The sequence below is a fragment of the Trichosurus vulpecula genome, chromosome 7 (assembly GCF_011100635.1).
Source record: "Trichosurus vulpecula isolate mTriVul1 chromosome 7, mTriVul1.pri, whole genome shotgun sequence".
Classification (NCBI taxonomy): domain Eukaryota; kingdom Metazoa; phylum Chordata; class Mammalia; order Diprotodontia; family Phalangeridae; genus Trichosurus; species Trichosurus vulpecula.
Genome location: NC_050579.1, coordinates 107,281,420 through 107,297,866, shown reverse-complemented (window position 1 = coordinate 107,297,866; position 16,447 = coordinate 107,281,420). Strand labels below are relative to the sequence as shown.

The 16,447-nt window shown below is 39.4% G+C and overlaps 1 protein-coding gene across 2 annotated transcripts in view; it reads right to left on the bottom strand.

Annotated features, from left to right (window-relative positions):
- The window catches only part of KATNA1 (katanin catalytic subunit A1), a 31,796-nt gene extending 27,884 nt beyond the window's left edge, over positions 1-3,912 (bottom strand). The window contains exon 1 of one of the 2 annotated variants that reach the window (XM_036766790.1): positions 3,751-3,912. The gene's annotated coding sequence lies outside the window, so the exon portion shown is untranslated. Of the gene's footprint in view, positions 1-3,584 lie in introns of both variants that reach the window. The other variant, XM_036766789.1, reaches the window with a different exon arrangement.
- Positions 3,913-16,447: the final 12,535 nt, after the last annotated feature.

Sequence of the window (16,447 nt, the reverse complement as noted above, 5' to 3'; positions counted from 1 at the left end):
AAGGGCACTGAATTTGAAGTGAGAAGACCTGAGTTCAAATCCTGACCCAAACACTTAAAATTTGTGTGATTTGGGGTTTTACCTCACCAGCCCACAGTTTTCTCATCTATAAAATGAAGAAGCTGCACTAGATAATAGCTTCTAAGATTCATCTTAACTCTAAATCTTAATAGTGTAGAGTTAGTATTGCTAGCACCCACATTCCTAAGGAAGAAAACCCCAGATTATTATGGTAGTCAATACTTTTTGAGCTGTGTGTGTGTGTGTGTGTGTGTACACGCACTCGAGCTAAACACTATGCCACAATCAGAGGTGTGTGGTATACTGAAGAAAGTCAGAAAATCCAGTTCAAATACTGTCTTATATATTTTATTTGTGTGACCTTCAGCTGGTTGTTTTACCTCTCTGGGCCTTGATTTCCTCATATATAAATCAGGGATAGATTAGAGATTTCCAAGGACCCTTCCAACCCTAAAGTCATAATGCAATGAGGCTGCCCTGTGTTTAAGATTTATAATAAAATTAGGGAAGCATGCTGTATACACAAATAAGTAAACATTTTTACCTCTTTATGAATTGAAAAGGGAGAGAGAGGTAGAAACCAGTGACAAGTAAAAAATGTTTCTCTACCTCTGCTTTAAAAGGTAATGTTTATACTAAATTTCACCATGTGGTAAGATATTCCTTATGGGCAATGAACTGTCATTTTATAATTTTGTTTTGTTGTTTAAAAAAGAATCCAGTTCAAGAAAACACCTAGTCCTCTTTTAACACATTATTAACATATTTAACACATATAGCATGATCACTCTGCACCAAGCACTGAAAGAACATTTTCTTTACTCTTTTAGTAACCCTAAACACCATCTTCCTCCCCAATTTAATGACAGTACTGATGACAGTACTGTATAGTTCTACAAGATTCTCTAATTCTGAATACTCACCCTAAATTTCCACTAAGTGAATACACCTAATTTTAACTATAATTTTTGCATATCAGATATTAATTCAACATTTTAATGCAATCCTAAGAAAATAACAAATTTTCTATAATTTTAATAAAATTCCTATAAAACTTTTTGCCCAAAAAATTTTTAAGAATTTTAACTTCATAGAATATTGCTTCTCACAATTATCACTGGTTGCACCTACATGATTTCAGAACAAGCTTTTCCACTTACTCTCACCCCATGAGAGTCACCCTTTGTTTAGATGGCTTGTGAAGGATTAATGACTTAACTGATGACTAAACTCATTAAAATTAATTGAGCAAGTTGCTAATAAAATAAGGAGCAAGATCAGATTTTTAAATGAAATGTGATGACATCTGATGTTTCAGAAAGGTCAGGCCACATGTGATATCCATGTAGTAAGTGTGAGTTCAGTTCTTTTATTCACATACAACTAGGAAATAATCAGAAGGGGAGGGGGGAGAATCCTTCCTCAAACAGATGGAGAACAAGCAATAAAAAAAAAACAACTTAACCTTTAGCCCTCTATCTCCTTTCCTCAAAGTTCTCAAAAGAAAAAAGAAATGAAACTTCTCTGAATTTATCTGAGGTGCTGGATTTTTTGGGAATCCAAGTAGGGGAGCATTGTTAAAATATGGACAAAATCAATGAAAAAATTTCTGCTCCTTTCTGCAAGGCTGGCTTACTCAAATATATAAAAAAGATTAACTCTACATTATCTGAAGTCAAACCAAGAAGTGTTTGAAATAGGCATCAGAGTTCAGTAAACTAAACTTCAAAAAAGAACAAGGTGTTACACTGGTAAATAATTCTGAACATCTGAGCTTTGTAATTAGATTTTGCAGATATTATATATTAGTCACTGGTAATGATGAATAATCACTAATGAATGACCCATGACCACTTAAAACCTGGTAGATGTTCTTTCTTATTTTAAAGCTTGACAAAGTTATTGCTGTGGTACAAGAGTACCTTAGAGTAACCTATGTTCAGAAAGTATTTTAAAAATTAAACATTTTAAAAGTAAGGGAGTGAGGACGCTATTCTTTATCATTGTTAATAAATGTAACTTTGTTGTGGTAAGAAAATGTTTGTAATAGAAAAAGTCATATACATACTAATTTAATGATAAGATAGCTCAATTTATTCTAGACAAAACTGGGAGGGGAGGGGAAGGAATAAAGAAATTAAGGGGCTTACACAATTCAACAAAAATATAGCCAAAAAGCCACACTTAAGTTAGCTATCAAGCAAGCAGGATGATTAAATGTACTCAGAATTTTATCAGTGGTCAACACACTATGACTTCTGATAAATAACACTATCTTAGTAAAACAGTCAATAGGGTTAAAAAGAAAATATTTAGCCCTACGCTGGAAAAACTGAAAATTCCACAACGTACTTCGTATTAACTTTCTGAAGTGTATTATTTAGGAGTGGTGGGAAAGTAATCAATATTGTCTTTTAAAGTTTTAACATATGATATAAAACTAAGTAGAAATATGTAAGAGTGTATGGTTCTTAATGCTTCCTGGAAAGGCTGCTATCATTTCTTCGTACAAGAATGACCATTATACCAATTATTCTTTGAATTTTTAAAAAAGTCTAATTCAAGGAACCACCTTTAACTAACTTCTAAAAAGAATTTTTAATCCTCCTATGGAAAAGTTGGGCTACTATATATGTAAGTAATATATATTATTACATAGTATAAATACTGAGAACTTTTCAGCCTGTATGAACAGTGCATAAATCACATCAGCAATCTTTCGTGTTCTATCATTGTGACTAAGAAGGAAAGATCTTCGCACACATTCTAAAACACCAGCAATGTTTTTTTTAACAATCAAAGAAGGACGCGAGTCAAAAGCTGAACTGTTTCAAAAGTGATGACTAGGCTGGCTATCGATGCGCTGGGAGTCGGCTGCTTATAAACCAGGCAGTTCACCATTAAAACCGAAAACACTGGCTTGTTTTTAACAAAGTGCTGGCGTGGAACGATAAAGCCTTTCCAGTTATGGAAAAATCACGTTCCTCCGTAACTCTGCCATTAAGGCAACAAGGAATAACATCATGGAAAAACAACATTCAATGAGAAGCGTTTCCCTAAAACTACCTACTTTTTTTTTAAAGGGTGGGGGTGGCAATTAGAATTTGACAGCGCTATGAAAAACTAAAACGATGATTACTCTCGAAATGATAATCAACACAACAGCCAAAATAGAAACACATTACTTCTGAAAATTAAGGGTTAGTTTTGTTTGTTTTGGGGGGAGGAATAAGAAAGTCTTAAAATAAAGAATGTTGAAAGGAGGGTTCAAACCCCGAGGCTGCCCGACCGGCCTCGGGATTTGTCGGGTCACACGAGGCTGGGGGGGGGTGTTGGGGTCTGGCCGCAGCTCGGCCTCAGGCCCCCGGGAAGAGGGGAAACCTCAACTCAGAGGAGCAGGTGTGTCAGGGGACGGAGGGCTGGGGCTCACTCAGAGCTGGAGGAGAGCGATCACCATGGAATGCGGGGCGGGACCCCCGACTTCCCACCCCCACCCCCCACAGTCTCATTCCCACGGCCTCGGAATGGGGGGGGGGGTGGAGAGAAGAAGGGGAGAGGCTCACCTGCCTTCGTCGGGGGCTCGGGGGAGGAAACCGCCCACCGCGGCTGGGGGCGTGGGGGACTGGACTGGCCCCTCGGTCCACCCCCAGCAGCAAGGAAGAGAGGCTCCAGAGACCCTACCCTGCACTTCCCCGCCCAACCGCCACCCCTCCGGCGCCGCCGCACCACCTCACAGAGAATTTGAAGTCAAACCCGCCAGGGTCACTTCCGGCGGTGGCCGCGGCGGCCCAGGCGACATCGGCGCATGCGTGGGGGAAGGGACCGCCCCGGGAGCGAGGACGAGCGAGGCGTGCGCGCGCCTGGCCTCGCTCCTTTGGGGAGCGCGTAGAAGTCGGCAAGGGGGTGGGGCTGGCGGCGAGGACCGCGGCTGTGTTACCTGTCGCGAGTGTTCTAAGCGCCGCCGCCAGCGCCGCCAACGCCGCCGCCCCCGCCGCATCCGCCGCCGCATCCGCCGCATCCGCCGCATCCCCCGCATCCCCCGCATCCCCCGCATCCCCGGCGTCCTCCTCCACGGGACAGTGCGTGCGGAGCCCCAGCCTGGGCCACCCCTGCGAGGAGCCTCTCGGTGCGGTGCAGGCTGCGGTTAGCGAATTCTCCCCCACTCCACCCCTGCTGAAAGGGGTCTCCTGCTCTTCCGCGTCGAAGGCGCTGTCACCCCTTTCTCTAAGCCGGAAAAAAAGAGTATATGTGTATGGACAGACGGACAGAGAGAGGAGATAGAGTCTGCACACACCCACTTGCACACACACACACACATATGGGATTCTAAAAGTCTTAGTGCGACTTTAATAGATTAACAATCTACACACACACACACACACACACACACACACGGAGTCCCAAAAGGCTTGGTGCAGTTTTAAACTTTTAATAGCATTTCAGGTGGTAGTGTATGTATATACACGTGTGTACATGTGTGCATACACGTTTGTAAGTAATACATATGTGTATTGTCTCCATAAAATTGTGTATACATTATATATTGTTTATAATTTGATTTGTATTCACTATGTAGACATTTAGTTCTATTTAACATGCATGCATATATGTGTATGCACAATATACACATACTTGTGTACATATATGCATATGCATTGTATACACACTTGTCTCAAGAATTATTAAAGATTTTTTATAACCGCACTAAGACTTTTGGGACACCCGGTATTATTGCATGTTTGTCCCATATTCAGTTCAGACTCACCTTTTCAGTATCAGCTTCCTCCATTCTATACAACATGTAGTTAGCTTCCAGGCAGAGCTTAAAAGGTTTGCAGTGTTTTATACGTCACTTGTCTGATCCTCACGACAAATATGAGTGAGATATTATGCCCTCTTTTAGGGAGGAGGAACTGAGGCTGAGAGGTTGTGTGACTTGTGCGGATTCATAGTCAAGGAAATGTCTACAGAAGGACTCGAACTGAGGTCTTCCTGTCAGTCCTCTGACTGACTGTGTTAAGGAGATGCCAACTAGTTTACCATTTGTTGCTGAAATACTCCCTGTGCCTCCCAGTCTTTAGTTACCCCGCCCCACCCACTTAAAATGCTCTTACCTTGCCTTATAGCTCAATGAAAAATTTGAGGCCATTAGCTGAGAGCTCCTTCGTTCACCTCTTCTCACATTAGCCAGATGCCTTCTGTTACTATCTCCCCCTTCAGCCCTGTCTCACACAATGGGATGGCCCTTCTCCTTGCCATGGCAAACATCTCTACAAATACAAGTGATCCCATTCAATCCTGGTTCCTGGAGCAGATTGCCCTCTTTATCAACTCTACTCTCTCATTTATCTTCAATCTCTCCTTTTCTACTGGCTGCTTTCCTATTACAAACATGCCCATGTCTCCACCATCCTCAAAAAATCCTTGATCTGTTCGTTTCCACTAGCTATCATCTCTTGTCTCTCCTCCCCTTTTTGGCTAAATTCCTTAAGAAGGATATCTGTAATCAATGCCTCCCCTTCTTTTCCTCTTAACTCTCTACAGTCTGGCTTCAGATGTCATCATTCAAACAAAACTGCTCTCATCAAAGATACCAATGATCCCTTAATTGCCAAATCTAATGACAGATTTGTTGTTGTTTGGTCGAAAGTTCAGTTGTTCAGAAAAAAGTACTTTGCTTTCCTACTGTTATTGTTCAGTGGTTTTCCAACTAAACATAAGATAGGAGAGGGAGTAGACATGTCCACAGTATCTCAGAAAGTTCAAAATTCCTGGCTTTTCAGAGGGTCAATCATCTTGACTGGACTAGTGAGTGCCTGGACCCAGATCCACAATTCCACCTCCCTACCATCTCTATGTCACAATGATGAAAGGAAACCCTCTTTCTCCCTTTCTGACCCTTCACTTCCAACTCTAGCTCTGACAACAGTAATTTAAATAAGCCCTACCACTCCTGGAAAGGCTATGCCAATCAATGGCCCTGTGACTCCAGTCACCATTTCCAATGCCTTCCCTGTCCAAAACACTCTTCTCCATGAACTATCCATAAAATTAAAAAGGATAGTAAATGGATTAAAAAACAGAATCCAACAACATATTGTTTACAAGAAGCACACTTGAAACACAGTTACTTAGAACTTAAATAAGGGACCAAAGAAAAATCTAAATCAAAAAAGCGAGATAGCAATCACGAAAAAACCAAGAGCCAACATTGATATGATTAAAAGAGATTAACAGGGAAATTATATTGTTCTGAAAGGTATCCTGGACAACGAATTAATATAATACTTAACTTATTTGTACAGAGTGGTATTGTATCCAGAATCTTGAAGGAAAAGGTAAGTGAATTACAGGAAAGACACACAAAACACCCCTCCATGGCTGAGACTCCTTTATATATATTGTGTTCTGTTAGAATATACGCTTTTTGAGTGTCAGGGCTCTTTTGCTTGCCTGTATCTGTATCCCCAGTACTTAGCAAAATTCCTGGTACATGGTAAATACTTAAATGTTTCTTTCTTTATTCATTCACTCTGTTCTCCATAGGGCAGGGTTTGCCACTGGTCTTAGCTATACTGGATTGTAAAAGCAATTGTCACACACACTTAGGTTGTACCTAGGACAATATGCTCTCTTAGATATCTGCCACTTGTATAAACATGCAGTGTTATGATGAATTAGGTAATAGGTTTGGCAGCTGGAAAATCGGTCCCTTTCAAGCACCATGTAAATTGTTTCAGCCTTGTAAATATGCCTCTAGTGCTGGCAAACCTAGGGTCCAAGAAGTGGGTAGCAAGCCCCAAATCAGTGATGGATAATAATGGTCACCATATTCCCCTCGGGACACTTAAAGTGAAAGCAGAGGTTTTCTAGCATTAGCCAGAACATTGTAAGGATTATGTTGATTCTCCTGGTTCCAAAATAGAGTGAGGCCAGGGATTATGGCCAAAAATCTGCCACAGTATTGGCTAAGGCTTTGTGAGTTTGGAGTTTTGTGATACGGAAAAGTTCAAATGGCAATAAGGCTCAGATATGAGGACCAGAAGCAAGAGGTGGTAGATACAGCGCAGAAGTGTCTGTTGTTGGAATTCCACCTATGAAATACACATCAAATGTGGGTGTGAGATAGAAGCTATGTCTGAAGAGTAAGTGGGCAATGCAAAGTCGAAGAGATCCAAGATGCACATAGTAAACACAGGCCAAAGTCTGCCTATGTTCAGAGAAACTGTATGTCCAACTTGATCTTACCTTGAAGAAAGGTTTTGTACACAATTTGTCATGTAAGGAGCTGACCAAATTGGAGTCCCTTAAAGTCCTGGCATATGATTTATTTATAAGTCTTGGACCCCCTTGTACAGCTGAATAAGCTTTAACTGTGGTCAGCTCCTAGCTGTTAATGTTATTTTCTTAATGGGGAAAAAAAACTGTCTTGACTTCAGTAGAAAAGAATGAGAATTTGCAACTGTGCCAAAAGGGCTATAAAACTGTACATACTCTTTGACCTAGCATTACCACTACTAGGTACGTACCCCAAAGAGATTTTTTAAAAGGGGGTGGGGGATGGGGGAAGAACCTATTTGTACAAAAATATTTATAGCAGCTCTTTTTCTTATAGATTTGACTCAGTTCTCTATATATTTTAGAAATGAGGTCTTTATTAGAGACACTGGCTGTAAAAATTGTTTCCCAGCTTTCGAGCAGGATGATTTCAGAAAAACCTGGAAAGACTTACATGAACTGATGCAAAGTAAGCAGAACCAGGAGAACATTGTGCACAGTAATAGCAACACTGTGTGATCAACAACTGTGAATGATTTAGATATTTTCAGCAATATAATGATCTAAGACAATTTCAAAGGACACCTGATGAAAAATGCTATCTGTTGGTGGGTGGAGCCAAGATGGCAGCTGGAAAGCAGGGACTTGCTTAAGCTCCCCCTCTCAGGTCCCTCCAAACACCTATAAAAATGGCTCTAAACAAATTCTAGAGCTGCAGAACCCACGAAATAGCAAAGCGAAGCAGGATTCCAGCCCAGGACAGCCTGGATGGTTGCTGGGAAGGGTCTATTCCATGGAGCTGGGAGCAGAGCAGAGCCCAGTGTGGGTGGCAGCAGGACCACCAGACCCGGCAGCAGGACGCAACAGGCCCTAGCACCCTGAATCAGTGAGCTGTGGCAGTTACCAGACTTCTCAACCCACAAACACCAAAGACCACAGAGCAGGTTAGTGGGAAAAGCTGCTGGGACAGAGTGAAAGGAGTTCCTGGTCGGCCACCACCTCAGGGGTAGCGGAGGTGGTACAGCTCTGAGACTGCTTCCAGAGCTACAGCTGCAGTTGCTTCCAGCCTCAGGCCCACCTGGTGGGAGGAATAAAGCTTCAGACTAGAATGGGAGTGCAAAGGCTGCTTTGCCCTGCCTGGATGTGGGCTGCAATCCTGGTTGGTGGTTCTTGGGGGAGAAGGAGCACTGGTGTGGCAGAGCTTGCTGTGTAGAAGTAGCTCTGAAAATAGCAGTGCAGCCCCTCAAGCTTGAAACAAAGTACTCTCTACAAGCAGTCACATCCTGACAAAAAGTTCAAGGGTCAGGTAGTTGCCTGGGAACATGGACAGGCAGCGAAAATGGTCTCAGATTCAGACTCAGACTTTGGAATCTTTTTTTGGTGACAAAGAAGACCAAAACATACAGCCACAAGAAGTCAACAAAGTCAAAGAGCCTACATCAAAAGCCTCCAAGAAAAATATGAATTGGTCTCAGGCCATGAAAGACCTCAAAAAGGATTTAGAAAAGCAAGTAAGACAAGTAGAGGAAAAATTGGGAAGAGAAATGAGAGGGATGTGAGAAAACTATGAAAAACAAGTCAATGAGTTGCTAAAGGAGACCCAAAAAAATACTGAAGAAAATAACCCCTTAAAATATGATATTCCATTACCCAATTGAGAAATGGTCAAAGGATATGAACAGGCAGTTTTCAGAGGAAGAAATTAAAGCTATCTATAGGCATATGAAAAAATGCTCTGGATCACTACTGATTAGAGAAATGCAAATCAAAACAACTCTTAGATACCACATCTCTCCTGTCAGATTGGCTAAAATAACAAAACAGGAAAATGATAAATGCTGGAAAGGATGTGGGGAAATTGGAACATTGTTGCATTGCTGGTGGAGTTGTGAGCTGATCCAGCCATTTTGGAGAGCAGTTTGGAACTATGCCCAAAGGGCTATAGAAATGTTCATACCCTTTGACCCAGCAATACCACTTCTAGGGTTGTATCCCAAAGAAATCACACAAGCGGGAAAAGGACCCATATGTACAAAAATATTTATAGCAGCTCTTTTTGTGGTAGCCAAGAATTGGAAATCAAAGGGATGCCCATCAATTGGGGAATGGATGAACAAGCTGTGGTATACGAAGGTGATGGAATACTATTGTGCCATAAGAAATGGGGATGATGCAGACTTCATAACAACCTGGAAAAACCTACACGACATAATGCTGAGTGAGCGGAGCAGAGCCAGGAGAACGTTGTGCACAGCCACAGATATATAGATTCCGTGAGGACCAACCCTGACATATTGCGCTCTTCTCAGCAACCTAAGGGGCAAGGACAACTCCAGGGGACTCACGATGGAGAATGCTATCTTCATCCAGAGAAAGAACTGTGAAGTTTGAATGCAGATCGAGGCGCACTACATGCTCACCTCTTTTTGCTTCTCTTTTGTTTTTGTTTTTGGGTTGTTTTTTTTTTTTTTTGGTTCTGTTTCTTCTTTCTCATGATTCATTCCATTGGTCAAAATTCTTCTCCACGACTTGACTAGTGCATAAATTAATTCAATGCGAAGTTATACATGACAGTTATATGAGATTCCATGCCATCTTGGGGAGGGAGGGGGGAAGGGAGGGGAGAAAATCTGGAACTCAAAACCATGTAGAACCGTGTGTGGTAAACGAAAAATAAATAAATAAATTTTAAAAAAATGATATTCCAGAGGTCAATGGAGCTAGGATTAAAACCAAGAATCACCTACCCAGCAAAACTGAGTATCATGCTCCAAGGCAAAATACGGATTTTCAATAAAATAGAGGACTTTCAAGCTTTCTTAGTGAAAAGACCAGAGCTGAATACAAAATTTGACTTTCAAACACAAGAATCAAGAGAAGCATGGAAAGGTAAACAAGAAAGAGAAATCATAAGGGACTTACTAAAGTTGAACTGTTTTGTTTGCATTCCTACATGGAAAGATGATGTGTGTAATTCATGACACCTCAGTATTAGGGTAGCTAAAGGGAATATACATATATATGCATATATATTTATGTATATTATATATAGACAGAGGGCACAGGGTGAGTTGAATATGAAGGGATGATATCTAAAAAAAATTAAATTAAGGGATGAGAGAGGAATATATTGAGAGAGGGAGAAAGGGACAGATAGAATGGGGTAAATTATCTCACATAAAAGTGGCAAGAAAAAGCAGTTCTGCTGGAAGGGAAGAGGGGGCAGGTGAGGGGAAATGAGTGAATCCTGCTCTCATGGGATTTGACTTGTGGAGGGAATAACATACACACTCAATTGGGTATCTTACCCCACAGGAAAGGAGGAGGGGGACAAAAAAGGGGGGACAATAGAAGTGAGGGCAGATAGGAGGAGGAAGTAATCAAAAGCAACCACTTTCGAAAAGGTCAAGGGAGGAAATTGAATAAAGGGGGACAGGATAGGAGGGAGCAAAATATAGTTAGTCTTTCACAACATGAGTATTGTGGAAGGGTTTTACATAATGATACATGTGTGGCCTATGTTGAATTGATAGCTTATTAGGGAGGATGGGTGAGGAGGGAAGAGGGGAGAGAATTTGGAAATCAAAGTTTTAAAAGCAGATGTTCCAAAAAAAAAAGTTGTTTTTGCATGCAACTGGGAAATAACATATACAGGTAATGGGGCATAGAAATCTATCTTGCCCTACAAGACAGTAAGGGAAAAGGGGATGGTGGGGAGTGGGGTGACAGAAGGGAGGGCTGACTGGTGAATGGGGCAATCAGAATATATGCCGTCTAGGAGTGGGGGGGAGGGTAGAAATGGGGAGAAAATTTGTATTTCAAAATCTTGTGGAAATCAATGCTAAAAACTAAAATATTAAATAAATAAAAGTCTCAAAAAAAACGCTGTTTCCAGAGAAAGAAGTGATGGAGTCTGAATACAGACTGAAGCACACTATTTTTCTCTTCTCTTCTCCTTTCTTCCTACCCTTCTCTTCCTTTCTTTTTATCTTTCTTTCTTTCTTTCTTCCCTCCTTTCCTTCTTTTTTTTCACTTGTCTTCCACAAAATGACTCATATGGAAATATCTTTTACAGAATTACACATATATATAACCTATATCAGATGCTTACTGTTGGGGGGAGGGTATGAGGAATAGAATTTGGTACTTAAAACTTGAAAAAATGAGTGTTGACATTTTTATATGTAATTGGGGAAAACAATATTATTTTAAAAAATAGAATGAGAACTTTCAATGGGCCTTGGGATCCAGAAGCCACAGGGATGGTACCATACATAATTTATACAATTTGGCTTCTGTACAACTGCTTTTCATGTTATCCAATGACATCTTCTTTTTGTCACATTACCTCCTTTAATTGTCTTTAGCATTTGACAGTGTTGACCAACTCCTCGACAAACTTTTATTAAGTACTTTCAATGGGCAAGACACTATACTAGGTGCTAGAGATATGAAGATAAAACAAAAAACAGGGACTTTCTTCAAGGAACTTTTATTTTCATTTTAGGGGATATAACATGTAAATAGATATGTATGTATATGTGTATGTACATATGCACATATGTAAAGATTTCTATATGAATAAATGTATAGATATGTGTAGATAAAATAATATGAAGAGATGGAAGAAATAATAACTAAGGGGAGAGAGAAAGGCTTCCCATATAAGATAATACATGAATTAAGCTTTGAAATAAGCTATCAATCAGAGGAAGAAATTAAAGCTATCTACAGGCATATGAAAAAATGCTCTGGATCACTACTGATTAGAGAAATGCAAATCAAAACAACTCTTAGATACCACATCTCTCCTGTCAGATTGGCTAAAATAACAAAACAAGAAAATGATAAATGCTGGAAAGGATGTGGGGAAATTGGAACATTGTTGCATTGCTGGTGGAGTTGTGAGCTGATCCAGCCATTTTGGAGAGCAGTGTGGAACTATGCCCAAAGGGCTATAGAAATGTTCATACCCTTTGACCCAGCAATACCACTTCTAGGGTTGTATCCCAAAGAAATCACACAAGAGGGAAAAGGACCCATATGTACAAAAATATTTATAGCAGCTCTTTTTGTGGTAGCTAAGAATTGGAAATCAAAGGGATGCCCATCAATTGGGGAATGGATGAACAAGCTGTGGTATATGAAGGTGATGGAATACTATTGTGCCATAAGAAATGGGGATGATGCAGACTTCATAACAACCTGGAAAAACCTACACGACATAATGCTGAGTGAGCGGAGCAGAGCCAGGAGAACGTTGTGCACAGCCACAGATATATGGATTCCGTGAGGACCAACCCTGACATATTGCGCTTTTCTCAGCAACCTAAGGGGCAAGGACAACTCCAGGGGACTCACGATGGAGAATGCTATCTTCATCCAGAAAAAGAACTGCGAAGTTTGAATACAGATCGAGGCGCACTACATGCTCGCCTTTTTTGCTTCTTTTCTTGTTTTTGTTTTTGGGTTTTTTTTTTTTTTTTTGGTTCTGTTTCTTCTTTCTCATGATTCATTCCATTGGTCAAAATTCTTCTCCACGACTTGACTAGTGTATAAATTAATTCAATGCGAAGTTATACATGACAGTTATATGAGATTCCATGCCGTCCGGGAGGGAGGGGAGAAAAACTGGAACTCAAAACCATGTAGAACCGTGTGTGGTAAACTAAAAATAAATAAAGAAATAAAAAAAAAAGAAATAAGCTATCAATTTTAAGAGGCAGAGATGAGGAGGGTGTACATTATGAGCAGTCTTTTAAGTGTAGTATCAGAAATGCTAAATCTCAGAATGAGTGGAAGTTGGTGAGGAATACTAATAACAATAAAACTTGCTCACTTTATTTCCTTTTTTTATAATTATTAAACTAGTAGGTCAAGGGAATGGTAGAGCATAGTTTACCTAGATTTTATCCAGGCATCTGATCAAGTATCTCATGTTATTCTTGTGGAAAAGATGAAGAGATAACGCTAGATGACAGATGGATTTAGAACAGACTGACTATGCAAACTTAGAAAAGCTATTAATGGTTCCATGTCAATTGGGACACTCTTGTAGAGTGCCCTAAGAATATTGATTATTAAACATTTTTATGAGTGGCTTGATAAAGATAAAAAAAGATGGCATGTTAATAACATTTCCAATCGACATAAAGTTAGGAACATATGGATGACAATCAGGATACAAAAAATATCTTTACAGTCTAGAACATTTGACTGAATCTAAAAAAGTTAATTAAATAGGGATCAATTTAAAATCTAATATGGATTCAAAAATTAACTTCACAAGTATAAACTTGCCTAGGAAGGCAAGGTTAGTCATCAGTATGCCTGGAAAAGATCTGGGAATATTCATGGATCACAAACTCAATATAACAAGGTAATATGGCAACCCAGAAAGTGAATATTTGTATGCATTGAGACACATAGATTACAGAAATAAGGAGATAGAACCAATGTACTCTGTCTTGGTAAGATTACATCTAGAACATGGTGTGCAGTTCTAGGCATTACAGTTTAGGAAGGATATTGATAAGCTGGAGAGTGTCCAGCAGGTGAAGGGCTTCAAGCCCATACTGTATGAGGATTGACTGAAGGAACTAGGGATGTTTAGCACAGAGAAGAAGAAAGTTGGGGGACATGATAGTTGTCTAAGGATTTGAAGGGCTGCCATGTAGAGGAAGGATTTGGTTTTTTTTTTTCTTTTTGGCTCCAGATGACAGAATTAGGAGCAATGGGTAGAAATCAACAAGAATAAAACTTATTTGATTAAAGGAAAAAATTATTAACAATTGGAGCTATGAATAAACAAAATGGACTACCTGAAGAGATAGTGGGTTCCCACTAAAGTCTTTAAGGAGAGGCTGGATGACCATTTATCAAATGTCATAGTAGAGATTCTTTTTCTGATACAGGTTGGATTAATGGTATCTGAGAGCCCTGCCCTTTTCCAATTTGGAAAATCTGTGATTCTCTTTAGCTTGAAGGTTTACTGCCTTTCAAAAATGCTCTGAAGTATATATTACTACCACTTCATAAAATCCACTGAGCATCTTCAAGGATAACTTCTTGCCCTCAAAATGCATTTCATTTATTTGTCTACTCTAAATGCAATGATGAATTTCATAAAGTATGGTTTCTATGTATACATACATACATATATATATGTATATATACATATATATATATATATATATACACACATAAATTTCATATTAGGCTCCCAGCTGTCAGTTATATTTGCTGACTGACACAACATTTGCTACAGAACTTCATAAGGTTTCATTCTTGGCGTGACCTTATGTTAGTTTTAACAGATCAGAGTCTCTCTTCTACATGATCCAACAAGAGCACCGCTGAGCTTAGACACTATTAATTTGCACTTTGATACCTGGTGAATTCAGTGTTGAAGTGCTCGTAATTGATGGCAGTGAAAACCATGTTAGAAAATATAGCTTCCCTAATGCCCACAAACATGCCCATGTCTCCAGCATTCTCAAAAAAAAACCTCACACTGGATCCACTAGCTATAATCCAATATCTCTCCTCCCTTTTGTAGTTAAACTTGGGAAAGAAGGCTGTTTATAATAGGTACTTCCACTTCCTTTCCTCTTATTTGGTTAAAAATATATGTCCTACCCATAGCTGTGGGAAGTATAAAATCTGATTCTGTTCTAATTTCTTTCAGTATAAGCTTTAATATCAAAGCTGCACATCTATTTAGAACATATTGTAGAATATAGTGTAAAGGAATTGGTCTAAGCCTAATTTCTGGCAGACTTAATTTTTGAATCCATATTAGATTTTAAATTGATTATATATATACATTATATATAAAACTCTTTATATATATGTCTATATGTATAAGTCATATATTTGTCTCTCTATATATAAAGCCTACTTTAGTAGACCAACTTCAAAATCCTTTATGCATTTTAAAGTAATTTGGAATAGGATTTTCTTTTCCATTAATGCCTTTTGGATTTTGTCATTAAAACATAGAGACGCAATTGATTTTTGAGGGTTTATTTAGAAGCCTGAAATTTTGCTGAAGCTACTAGAAATAGAAGACAAAATAAAGAGAAAGAATCACCTCATGAAATAATTCCTACATGGAAAAGTCCTAGGAATATCATAGCCAAAATTCCCACATCAAAGAAAAAGTACTGCATGTATCTAGAAAGAAATAAAGGCCAAAAGGCAAAAGAGATAGACTTACAAATAAGAATAACTTACCTCATAAAGCTGAGTGTAATACTATAAGGAAAAAATGGACCTTTTATATGTTTTTTTTTTGGTGTTTTCTGTTTTTGGTGATGAGTTACATCCTATTCTTCATGACCCAATTTGGGGTTTTCTTGGCAAAGATACCAGAGTGGTTTGCCATTTCCTTCTCCAGCTCATTTTACAGGTGAGGAAACTGAGAGTGAAGTGACTTGCCCAAGGTCACACAGCTAGTAAGTGTCTGTGGCCAAATTTGAACTCAGGTCTTCCTGACTCCAGGCCCAGTGTTCTATCCACTTCACTAACTAGCTGCCCCTTTTATGTAGTAGAGGACATTAAAGTATTTCTGATGTAAAGACCAGACTTTGGTAGGAACTTTGAAATACAAGTACAAAAGCCAAAAGAATCATAGAAAGGTAAACATATTTGAGCAATTGGAAGAAGCTGTATGATGACATAATGCTAATATTCTAAAGAGGGAAAAGAAAAGAGTGCTCCTTCAAAACCTTGGTATCATGAAAGAGTACTGAGGGAGTTGGGGCAGCTAGGTGATACAATGAATAGAGTGCCAGGCTTGAAGTCAGGAAGACTCATTTTCATGAGTTCAAATCGGTCTCAGACACTTACTAGTTTTATGACCCTGGGCAAGTCACTTAACCCTGTTTGCCTCAGTTTCATATGTATAAAATGAGCTGGAAAAGGAAATGGCAAACTAGTATCTTTGCCAAGAAAACTCCAAACTGGGTCACAAAAAGTTCACACAACTGAAATATGACTAAACAACAACACTGAAGGAGTTAAATAAGAAAAACAAAGGACCTGGGAGTGAATTAGTTATATTCTGAGAGTTGAAAGGGGGGAACGAGTAAAAGGAATAGGAAAAATAAAACAAGAAGGGCTGAAACATTTTTCGTAAATGAGATGT